Source organism: Triticum aestivum, chromosome 6B (genome assembly GCF_018294505.1).
Source record: "Triticum aestivum cultivar Chinese Spring chromosome 6B, IWGSC CS RefSeq v2.1, whole genome shotgun sequence".
In the NCBI taxonomy this organism is placed as follows: Eukaryota; Viridiplantae; Streptophyta; class Magnoliopsida; order Poales; family Poaceae; genus Triticum; species Triticum aestivum.
Window position 1 is genome coordinate 263,243,329 of NC_057810.1, and position 11,001 is coordinate 263,254,329.

Genomic DNA, 11,001 nt, shown 5'->3' on the forward strand with positions numbered 1-11,001 from the left:
CTATAGGGCGCGCCCCCTGTCTCGTGGGTCCCTGGTGGCCCCCTCCACTTATGCCAGCACCCACACACTTCATCTTCTACCCAAAAAATCCCCATCCAGCTCAAGCACGAGTTCTAGCTCGTTTTGCTGCGATTTTCGATGTCTTAGCTCAAAGCTCCATTCACAAAACTGCTTTGGGAGATTGTTGCTTGGTATGTGACTCCTTCGTTGGTCCAATTAGTTTTTATTCTAGTGCTTTATTTATTGCAATTTTTTGCTGCTTAGGTGACCATGTTCTTGAGCTTGCATGTTAAATTTTTGAGGTCCCAAGCAATTCCAATGCATGATATAGGCTCTAGGCACTTGTAGGAGTAGTTGCTATCAATCTTGTTTAGTTTTCTTTGCTTTTATTTTGAAGTTACTAAAATTTCAGAAATTTTAAGAAAAATAATTATGCTTAGAAGATTATACTAAGGTGGTTCCTCGGCGAAGAAAGGGCCAAGGATTGCTATACGTGAGCAAGATGTTGAATTGCCGAGGGACGCAAATGTACGGGCTTGTGAGTGGCCATCCGATGATTTTATGGTCGAAGCAGGCTTCAAGGAGGAATTTGACGCGTATGTGCATAATGCCGAGCTGGAGGACTTCTTATAAGATAAGTGTCCTCAATACTATCAATTGACTGATTCCTTTGTGCGGAGGTTCCAATATAACTGTACGCGTAATACTCCTAGTGTCATGTTTGATATTTATGATACATCTTATACCATGGATTTAGAGGATTTCACTACTGCTTGCAAACTCCCGCAGTGGGGTAATATCAATGATCCTCGCAAATCTGAATTTAGAGATTTTCTTGCTAGTATTACTGTGGGAGAATCTAGGGACATAACACAAGCTACCATAGGGAGCATTCATTTTCCTGCTATACATTATTTTGCTCTCTTTATTTGTAGACGCGTTAACGGTAAGGGCGAAGTATGCCACATGTGTGTCCCTGATCTTTGTGTCCTCAAGAGTGCTGTGTCAGGTTATAAAGGTTATAACTTGGGGGCAATAGTTGCACGTAGGTTGCAGAATAATAGTAGAAGGGGGGATTTATTTGGAGAATTTATGCAACCCGTGTGGCTAATTTTCTTAATATAGCTCCACGAGAGGGGGATATGATTGTACCTCCTGTTTATTTGGATAAATAAGCCATGTTTGATCATCATTTTCTTGAGAGGAATGAACAATTCCTCCATTATCGACTAATCTATGACAGTCGCAATGTCATCCCTGTTACTCTTCCTGCCCCCTACCTTTTTGATTATCAGGCAAAAGGAAGATATGTTGTCACCAGGGAAGAAACAGTTGAATACGAGAGGGGAATGGAAGCAGCTCGCCAACACGCTGCTGCTCAGGAGGCTGTTGCCTCTGTATCTCAGTACAACCCCAGTTTCACTTATGGATATCAGCCAGGCAGTCCTTGGTATTAGACCAACTTAGGCCAAAAGCCTAAGCTTGGGGGAGTACGTATTTCTCACCGACTTTACATTCATGTTCACACACTAGTCGTCGGTGCTCATAGTCTTTCATTGTATTATCCATGTTAGTTTAAATTTCTTTTTCTTGCTTTCTTCTTGTGTGTTTGATAAACCTTGAGAAAAACCAAAAAAATTAGTTAGTTTAAATTCTATGCTTGTAGTAGAATTAAAATGAAAACCCAAAAAGATTTCTAGTTCTTCTTCTTACTTGTTGGGAGCTTTCCGGTGTAAATAGTTTTATTTTCTTTTCTTTCCTTTGGGGGTCGAGAAGACCATATTGAAAATGCTTAGTGGCTCTTATATGCATGATTGTTTATTTAACTTAGAGCCCATATTACTTTGTCTTCTCTCTTGAGTTGAATGCTTACAGATTCCATCTTAGTCCAATGCACATACACTCTTATTATTATACACATCGTTCGGTCGTGCAAGTGAAAGGCAATAATGACGATATATGATGGACTTATTGGGATGAGAAAAGCTGGTATGAACTCGACCTCTCTTGTTTTTGTAAATATGATGATTCATCGTTCCTGAGTCAGCTATTATGAAGTAAACATATTTGCAATGACATTTAGAGATTATAGTTGCTTGTGCCATGCTTGATTAGCTATGAGTTATAATGGTTTACCTTGCGTGCCAACATGCTATTAGAATGATTATGATGTGGTATGATGGGATGGTATCCTCCTTTGAATGTATTAAGTGACTCGACTTGGCACATGTTCACGCATGTAGTTGAATCAAATCAACATAGCCTTCACAATATTTGTGTTCATGGTGGATTATATCCTACTCATGCTTGTACTCGGTGTGAATTAATTTTAATGCATGCTTACGACTGTTGTCGCTCTCTCAGTTGGTCGCTTCCCAGTCTTTTGCTAGCCTTCACCTGTACTAAGCGAGAATACTGCTTGTGCATCCAAACTCCTTAAACCCCAAAGTTCTTCCATATGAGTCCACTATACCTACCTATATGTGGTATTTACCTGCCGTTCCAAGTAAATTTGTATGTGCCAAACTCCAAACCTTCAAATGAAATTATGTTTTGTATGCTCGAGCAGCTCATGTTACAACTAGGGCTGCCTATATCTTCCATGCTAGGTGGGTTATTCTCACGAGGAGTGGACTCCGCTCCTCATTCACAAGAAAGGGCTGATAACCGGGATGCCCAGTCCCATGATCCAAAAAGATCAATGCAAATCAAAATAACTAAACAAAACTCCCCCAAGGTTGTTGTATGTTGGAGGCACTCGTTGTTTCGAGCAAGCCATGGATTGATGCTTGTTGGTGGTTGGGGGAGTATAAACCTTTACCATTCTGTTTGGGAACTGCTTATAATGCATGTAGTATGGAAGATACAGCCATCTCATAGTTGTTGCGTTGACAGCAAAAGTATGCCGCTCAAAATGTTATTCAATCTCTATTTTAAAATCGAGCTCTGGCACCTCTACAAATCTCGGCTTCCCTCTGCAAAGGGCCTATCTATTTACTTTTATGTTGAGTCATCGCCCTTCTTATTAAAAGCACCCGCTGGAGAGCACACTGTCATTTGCATTCATTACTATTGATCTATGTTGGGTATGACTTGACTGGATCACTTTTACCATGAATTACAATGTTTAGTCAGTCCTTGATCTTTAAAGGTGCTCTGCATTTATGTTTCGCGGTCTCAGAAAGGGCTAGCGAGATACCATTTTGTTATATCATGTTATGATTATTTTGAGAAAGTATTGTCATCCGAGTTTTATTATTATGGCTCGCTAGCTGATTATGCTATTGATATGAGTAATTGTGAGACTTATGTGTTATTGTGAGTATGGTTAGTTCATAATATTTGCTGAAACTTGAATGCTGGCTTTTCATGTTACAACAACAAGAGCAAACAGAGTTTGTAAAAGTTTTTCTTTATCACTTTCAGTTTATCAACTGAATTGCTTGAGGACAAGCAAAGGTTTAAGCTTGGGGGAGTTGATACATCTCCAACGTATCTAATTTTCCAAACACTTTTGCCCTTGTTTTGGACTCTAACTTGCATGATTTGAATGAAACTAACCCGGACTGACGCTGTTTTCAGCAGAACTACCATGATGTTGTTTTATGTGTAGAAAAGAAAAGTTCTCAAAATGTCCTGGAAATCCACGGAGGCACTTTTTGGATTTAATAAGAATTTTTGGCGAAAGAATTAATGCCAGGGGGCCCACAACCTGTCCACGAGACAGGGGGCGCCCCCCCCCTAGGGCACGGCCTCCTATCTTGTGGGCCCCCTGGATCTCCCCCGACCTCATCTCCAACTCCATATATCACGTTCGGGGAGAAAAAAATCAGAGAAAAAGTTTCATCGCATTTTACGACACGGAGCCACCGCCAAGCCCTAATCTCTCTCGGGAGGGCTGATCTAGAGTCCGTTCGGGGCTCCGGAGAGGGGGATTCATCGCCGTCGTCATCATCAACCATCCTCCATCACCAATTTCATGATGCTCACCGCCGTGCATGAGTAATTCCATCGTAGGCTTGCAGGATGGTTATGGGTTGGATGAGATTGACCATGTAATCAAGTTAGTTTTGTTAGGGTTTGATCCCTAGTATCCACTATGTTCTGAGATTGATCTTGCTATGACTTTGCTATGCTTAATGCTTGTCAGTAGGGCCCGAGTGCCATGATTTCAGATCTGAACCTATTATGTTTTCATGAATATATGTGTGTTCTTGATCCTATCTTGCAAGTCTATAGTCACCAATTATGTGTTATGATCCGACAACCCCGAAGTGACAATAATCGGGATACTTCTCGGTGATGATCGTAGTTTGAGGAGTTCATGTATTCACTATGTGCTAATGCTTTGTTCCGGTTCTCTATTAAAAGGAGGCCTTAATATCTCTTAGTTTCCGTAAGGACCCCGCTGCAACGGGAGGGTAGGACAAAAGATGTCATGCAAGTTCTTTTCCATAAGCACGTATGACTATTTACGGAATACATGCCTACATTACATTGATGAATTGGAGCTAGTTCTGTGTCACCCTATGTTATAACTATTGCATGAGGAATCGCATCCGGCATAATTATCCATCACTGATCCATTGCCTACGAGCTTTTCACATATTGTTCTTCGCTTATTTACTTTTCCGTTGCTACTGTTACAACTACTACAAAAACCCAAAAACATTTATCTTTACTTTTGCTACCGTTACCTTTATTATCATACCACTTTTGCTACTAAACACTTTGCTGCAGATACTAAGTTATGCAGGTGTGGTTGAATTGACAACTCAACTGCTAATACTCAAGAATATTTTTTGGTTCCCCTTGTGTCGAATCAATAATTTGGGTTGAATACTCTACCCTCGAAAGCTGTTGCGATCCCTTATACTTGTGGGTTATCACTATGTGGGATGTACGTACTAACAGAAACGTATTCCTTGGATTGACAGTGTGGAATGTACATACGAACAGAAACGTTTAGCGGGGACTAACTGTGTGGGATGTACTTACGGCCGGGAACGATTTTGCCTATATAATTGTATTTTTTCAGCACTACTGTACGTATAACCATATTTGAACGCTCGCCGGTAGCACACAATCTCATTTTGCCGATCATGTGTTGCCAGAAGGGCATATCCCCGATGGTTTCTGGGTCATGTGGGAAGGACCCTCCTATCGCAGTCACTCACTTGGCAACGGTTTCGAACGCCGTCGTGTAAAGGGGTTAAAAACCGTTTGTATAGCATCTCGTTGTACCAGTGGATGTTAATTTTAGTGGGAGTTCATTAGTAATTTGATTAATTGAACTTAATTTATCATGAACTTAGTCCTGATAGTATTTGCATATCTATGTTATAGATCAATGGCACGTGCTACCGTTCCCCTGAATTTTATTGTGTTCCTAGAGAAAGCTAATTTGAAAGATGATGGTAGCAACTACACGGACTGGGTTTGTAACTTGAGGATTATCCTTATTGCTGCACAGAAGAATTGTGTCCTTGATGCGCCGCTAGGTGAAAGGCCTGCTGCATGAGCATATGCTGATGTTTTGCATGTCTGGCAAGCTTGATCTGATGACTACTCGTTAGTTCAGTGTGCCATGCTTTACGGCGTAGAACAGGGACTTCAAAGACGTTTTAAACATCATGGAGCATATGAGATGTTCCAAGAGTTGAAGTTAATATTTCAAGCAAATGCCCGGGTTGAGAGATATGAAGTCTCCAAAAAGTTCTATAGCTACAAGATGGAGGAGAACAGTTCTATCAGTGAACACATACTCAAAATGTTTGGGTATTATAATCACTTGACTTAGTTGGGAGTTGATCTTCCAGTTGATTGTGTCATTGGCAGAGTTCTTCAATCACTGCCACCAAACTACAAAGGCTTCGTGATGAACTATAATATGCAAGGGATGAAAAAACAATTCCTGAGCTCTTCCCAATGCTTAAAGCCACAGAGGTAGAAATCAAAATGGAGCATAAACTGTTGATGGTTAACAAGACCACTAGTTCAAGAAAAAGGGCAAGGGAAAGAAAGGGAACTTCAAGAATAATGGAAAGCAAGTTGCTACTCCCGGGAAGAAGCCCAAAGTTGGACCCAAGCCTAAAACTGACTGTTTCTACTACAAAGGGACTAGTCACTGAAAGCGGAACTGCCCCAAGTATTTGGCGGATAAGAAGGATGGAAAAGTGAATAAAGGTATATTTGATATACATGTTATTGATGTGTACCTTATGCTCGTAGTAGCGCCTAGATATTTGATACTAGTTCGGTTGCTCATATTTATAACTCGAAATAGGAGCTACGGATTAAACAAAGATTGGCTAAAGACGGGTGAAGATGCGCGTCGGAAATGGTTCCAAGGTCGATGCAATCGTCATCGGCACGCTACCTCTACATCTACCTTCAGGATTAGTTTTAGACCTGACTATTTGTTATTTGGTGCCAGTGTTGAGCTTGAACATTATATCTGGATCTTGTTTAGTGTGAGACACTTATTCATTTAAACCAGAGAATAATGGTTGTTCTATTTATATGAGTAATATCTTTTATGGTCATGCACCCTAGAAGAGTGGTCTATTTCTGTTGAATCTCGATTGTGGTGACACACATATTCATAATATTGATTCCAACAGATGCAAAGTTGATAATGATAGTGCAACATATTTGTGGCATTGCCGTTTAGGTCATATTGTTATAAAGCGCATGAAGAAACTCCATGTTGATGGGCTTTTGGAACCACTTGATTATGAATCATTTGATACTTGCGAACCATGCCTCATGGGCAAGATGACTAAAACTATGTTCTCCGTGGAGTGAGCCAATGACTTATGAAATAATACATACCGATGTATGCGGTCCAATGAGTGTTGAGGCGCGTGGCGGGTATCATTATTTTTTGACCTTCACAAATGATTTAAGAAGATATGGGTATATCTACTTCATGAAACACATGTTTGAAACATTTGAAAAGTTCAAAGAATTTCAGAGTGAAGTGGAGAATCATCGTAACAAGAAAATAAAGTTTCGATGATCTAATCACGGAGGGGAAATATTTGAGTTACGAGTTTGGCCTTCATTTAAAACGATGTGGAATAGTTTCACAACTCACGCCACCTGGAACACCACAGTGTAATGGTGTGTCCGAACGTCGTAACCGTGCATTATTAGATATGGTGCAATCTATGATGTCTCTTACCGATTTACCACTACCGTTTTGGGGTTATGCATTAGAGATAGCTACATTCACGTTAGATAGGGCACTGTCTAAATCCATTGAGAGGACAGCGTATGAACTGTGGTTTGGCAAGAAACCTAATCTGTCGTTTCTTAAAGTTTAGGGTTGCGACACTTATGTCAAAAGGCTTCAGCCTAATAAGCTTGAATCCAAATTGGAGAAGTGTGTCTTCATAGGATACCCGAAGGAAACAATTGTGTACACCTTCTACCACAAATCCAAAGGCAAGATCTTTGTTGCCAAGAATGGAACCTTTCTAGAGAAGGAGTTTCTCTCGAAAGAAGTGAGTGGGAGGAAAGTAGAACTTGATGAGGTAACTGTACCTTCTCTCAGTTTGGAAAGTAGCACATCAGAGAAATCCATTCCCATGATGCCTACACCAACTGAGGAGGAAGTTAATGATGATGATCATGAAACTTGAGATCAAGTTACTACTAGACCTCATAGGTCAAACAGAGCATGTTCTGCACTAGAGTGGTATGGTAATCCTGTCCTGGAAGTCATGTTACTAGACCATGGCGAACCTACAAATTATGCAGAAGCAATGATGATCCCAGATTCCGAGAAATGGCTTGAGGCCATGAAATCTGAGATAGGATCCATGTATGAGAACAAAGTATGGACTTTGGTGGACTTGCCCGATGATCGGCAAGCCGTAGAGAATAAATGGATCTTCAAGAAGAAGACTAACGCTGATAGTAATGTTACTGTCTACAAGGCTCGACTTGTCACGGAAGGTTTTCGACAAGTTCAAGGGGTTGACTACGATGAGACTTTCTCACCTGTAGTGATGCTTAAGTCCATCCGAATCATGTTACCAATTGCCGCATTTTATGATTATGAAATCTGGCAAATGGACGTCAAAACTGCATTCCTTAATGGATTTCTTAAAGAAGAGTTGTACATGATGCAACTAGAAGGTTTTGTCGATCCTAAAGGTGCTAACAAAATGTGCAAGCTCCAGCGATCCATCTATGGACTAGTGCAAGCATCTCGGAGTTGGAATATATGCTTTCATGAGGTGATCAAAGCATATGGTTTTGTACCAACTTTCGGTGAAGCCTGTATTTACAAGAAAGTGAGTGGGAGCTCTATAACATTTCTAATATTATATGTAGATGACATATTGTTGATTGGAAATGGTATACTCCCTCCGTTCCAAATTACTTGTCACTGAAACAGATGTATCTAGAACTAAAATACATCTAGATACATCCATACGTGCGACAAGTAATTTGGAATGGAGGGAGTAGAATTTCTGTATAGCATAAGAGGATACCTGAATAAGAGTTTTTCAATGAAAGACCTCAGTGAAGCTACTTATTGATAACCTACAAGTATAGAGGATCGCAATAGTTTGCGAGGGCAGAGTATTCAACCCAAATTTATTGATTCGACACAAGGGGAGCCAAAGAATATTCTCAGGTATTAGCAGCTGAGTTGTCAATTCAACCACACCTGAAAGACTTAATATCTGCAGCAAAGTATTTACTAGCAAAGTAATATGGGAGTAACAGTGACAGTGGCAAAAGTAACAGTAGCAGTTTTGTAGCAATCCTAACAGTGGCAACAGAGAAGTAACTTAGCAAAGATCAATATGTGAAAAGCTCGTAGGCAATGGATCATTGATGGATAATTGTGTAGGATGTAATTCATCATGCAACAACTATAACATAGGGTGACACAGAACTAGCTCTAGTTCATCAATGTAATGTAGGCATGTATTCCGAATATAGTCATACGTGCTTATGGAAAAGAACTTGCATGACATCTTTTGTCCTACCCTCCCGTGGAAGCGGGGTCCTATTGGAAAGTAAGAGATACTAAGGCCTCCTTTTAATAGAGTACCGGTCCAAAGCATTAGCACTTGGTGAATACATCAACTCCTCAAACTATGGTCATCACCGGGAAGTGTCCTGACTATTGCCACTCCGGGGTTTGCCGGATCATAACACATACTAGGTGACTATAACTTGCAAGACAGGATCAAGAACTCACATATATTCATGAAAACATAATAGATTCAGATCTGAAATGTCACATCCCTAGCTTCTGGTAATGCACTAGGCTAGACCTCATGTGAGCATCATGTTTAAATTCAAATGAAATTGAATTGAGGAATTTTCAAAGCCTCAGAAGACCTCTAAAAATAACCAACATTTGAATTTCATCAAATGAGTCCAAGAAAATGTTCCTGTTAGTCCATGGAAATATTGGTGAGAGGTAAAATTTAAACCAATATTTTTGGAGTCACAGAGATATTTATTTTGGCCATTTGAATTAATCCAATAACTATTTGCTTTGGATTTATATTTAATATATATTAAATATGACTCCAAATAATTCTGGAAGTTTGTGAGTGGCTTTGTATATATTTTAGCAAGCCACATAATAAACTACAGAATTTATTAAAATGGTTTAGTTGCTAAACTAAATCAAAACAGAGACAGAAAAAAATATAGAAAACAGAAACTAATCATGTTGATAGTAATTGCTAGTGCCTTTAGGATATTAGTAACCTTTGCGATAGCCCTTGAAGTCCGTGGTATCTTCTTCTTCCAAATACCATGAACTACTTATGGCAGAAGTTCCTCGTTGAACTGAAATATCACAACAGGATTATTCTTGATGAGTTCTCCATTATATATTGTGGCTCTGCCAGTTCTACCTTTCTGCATGGGTTATCCGGAAGAAATATGTTGAACTTCGTTCGACATGCTAAACCATGCATCCACAACTCAGAAAACCGTATGTTCCTTTGAGTTGTCCCTCTTTAGTTGTCTTCTGACCCTCGTTTATCAATTGATAGTCAAGAGTATGCGTGCAATCGTTCATCGATACCTATTACTCTTGTGGTCCGTCAAGCCATTCTATTCCGGAATGACTAGGAGAAACAAACTCCAGTACCTCATCCATATCTAGGATTGGGTCAAAACAATTGTACTCCGCAGATCAAAATGCCAATCCAGCTTTTGCTCTGTTCTACCTTGGAGTATTACCATCTTTATATCAAGAATGTCATGGGAATTGCACACCATCCTATGAACTCTTGACACAGTGATACTTCTCACCATCATTAGTCATTCCTCGGTCTTCGTGTTGATGCAACCGGAATGTCGACAAGTGAATCATGGCGTGTGAAATCAATACTGCTAGCAATTCCATTGCTTGGTAGTTAAATGGACGATAACCTCATTCTTAGCGTGTTGATTATTGAATCGTCACCCTAAGGTTGATTGTGCTACCTAGTCCTTATTTCTGGTGCACTCTCTGATCAGTGAGTTAGGATAGTGCCAATCCTTGCTTATTTGATCATATCGTCTTGCCCTGAAAAGCAAGATTGTTCTCGAGCTTAGTAACATACCGGTGGTTCATGATATTCCAAATTTCTTCTCGGAAGTATCACCAGGTTGTCACCTGACTGTTATGTTGAGCTCGTGATCAAGTTGGTTTATCCTGTAAACCACCCTTTCTCCAAGAATCCGTGTTGGATACCCCTGAGCTAGTTGGTTAAGCTATGCATCAACTTGGAGAGTTGGAAGATAGAAGCTTGTCCGATATAGTTCATTATAAGGGATGTCTTGTATGTGTTCAAGAAAGTTGATATTTTCATCGACTGAACCTCGTGATCAGTTAATGGACCTATCATTTTTATCCAACCTTTGATTGAAGTATGGGCTATCATCCAATCAGACCAGAACCAACAATATTCGTAATGTTGTCTTACTCGTGGTTGATCCCTCGAGCATACACCATTATATCTTTTGGGTCTGACC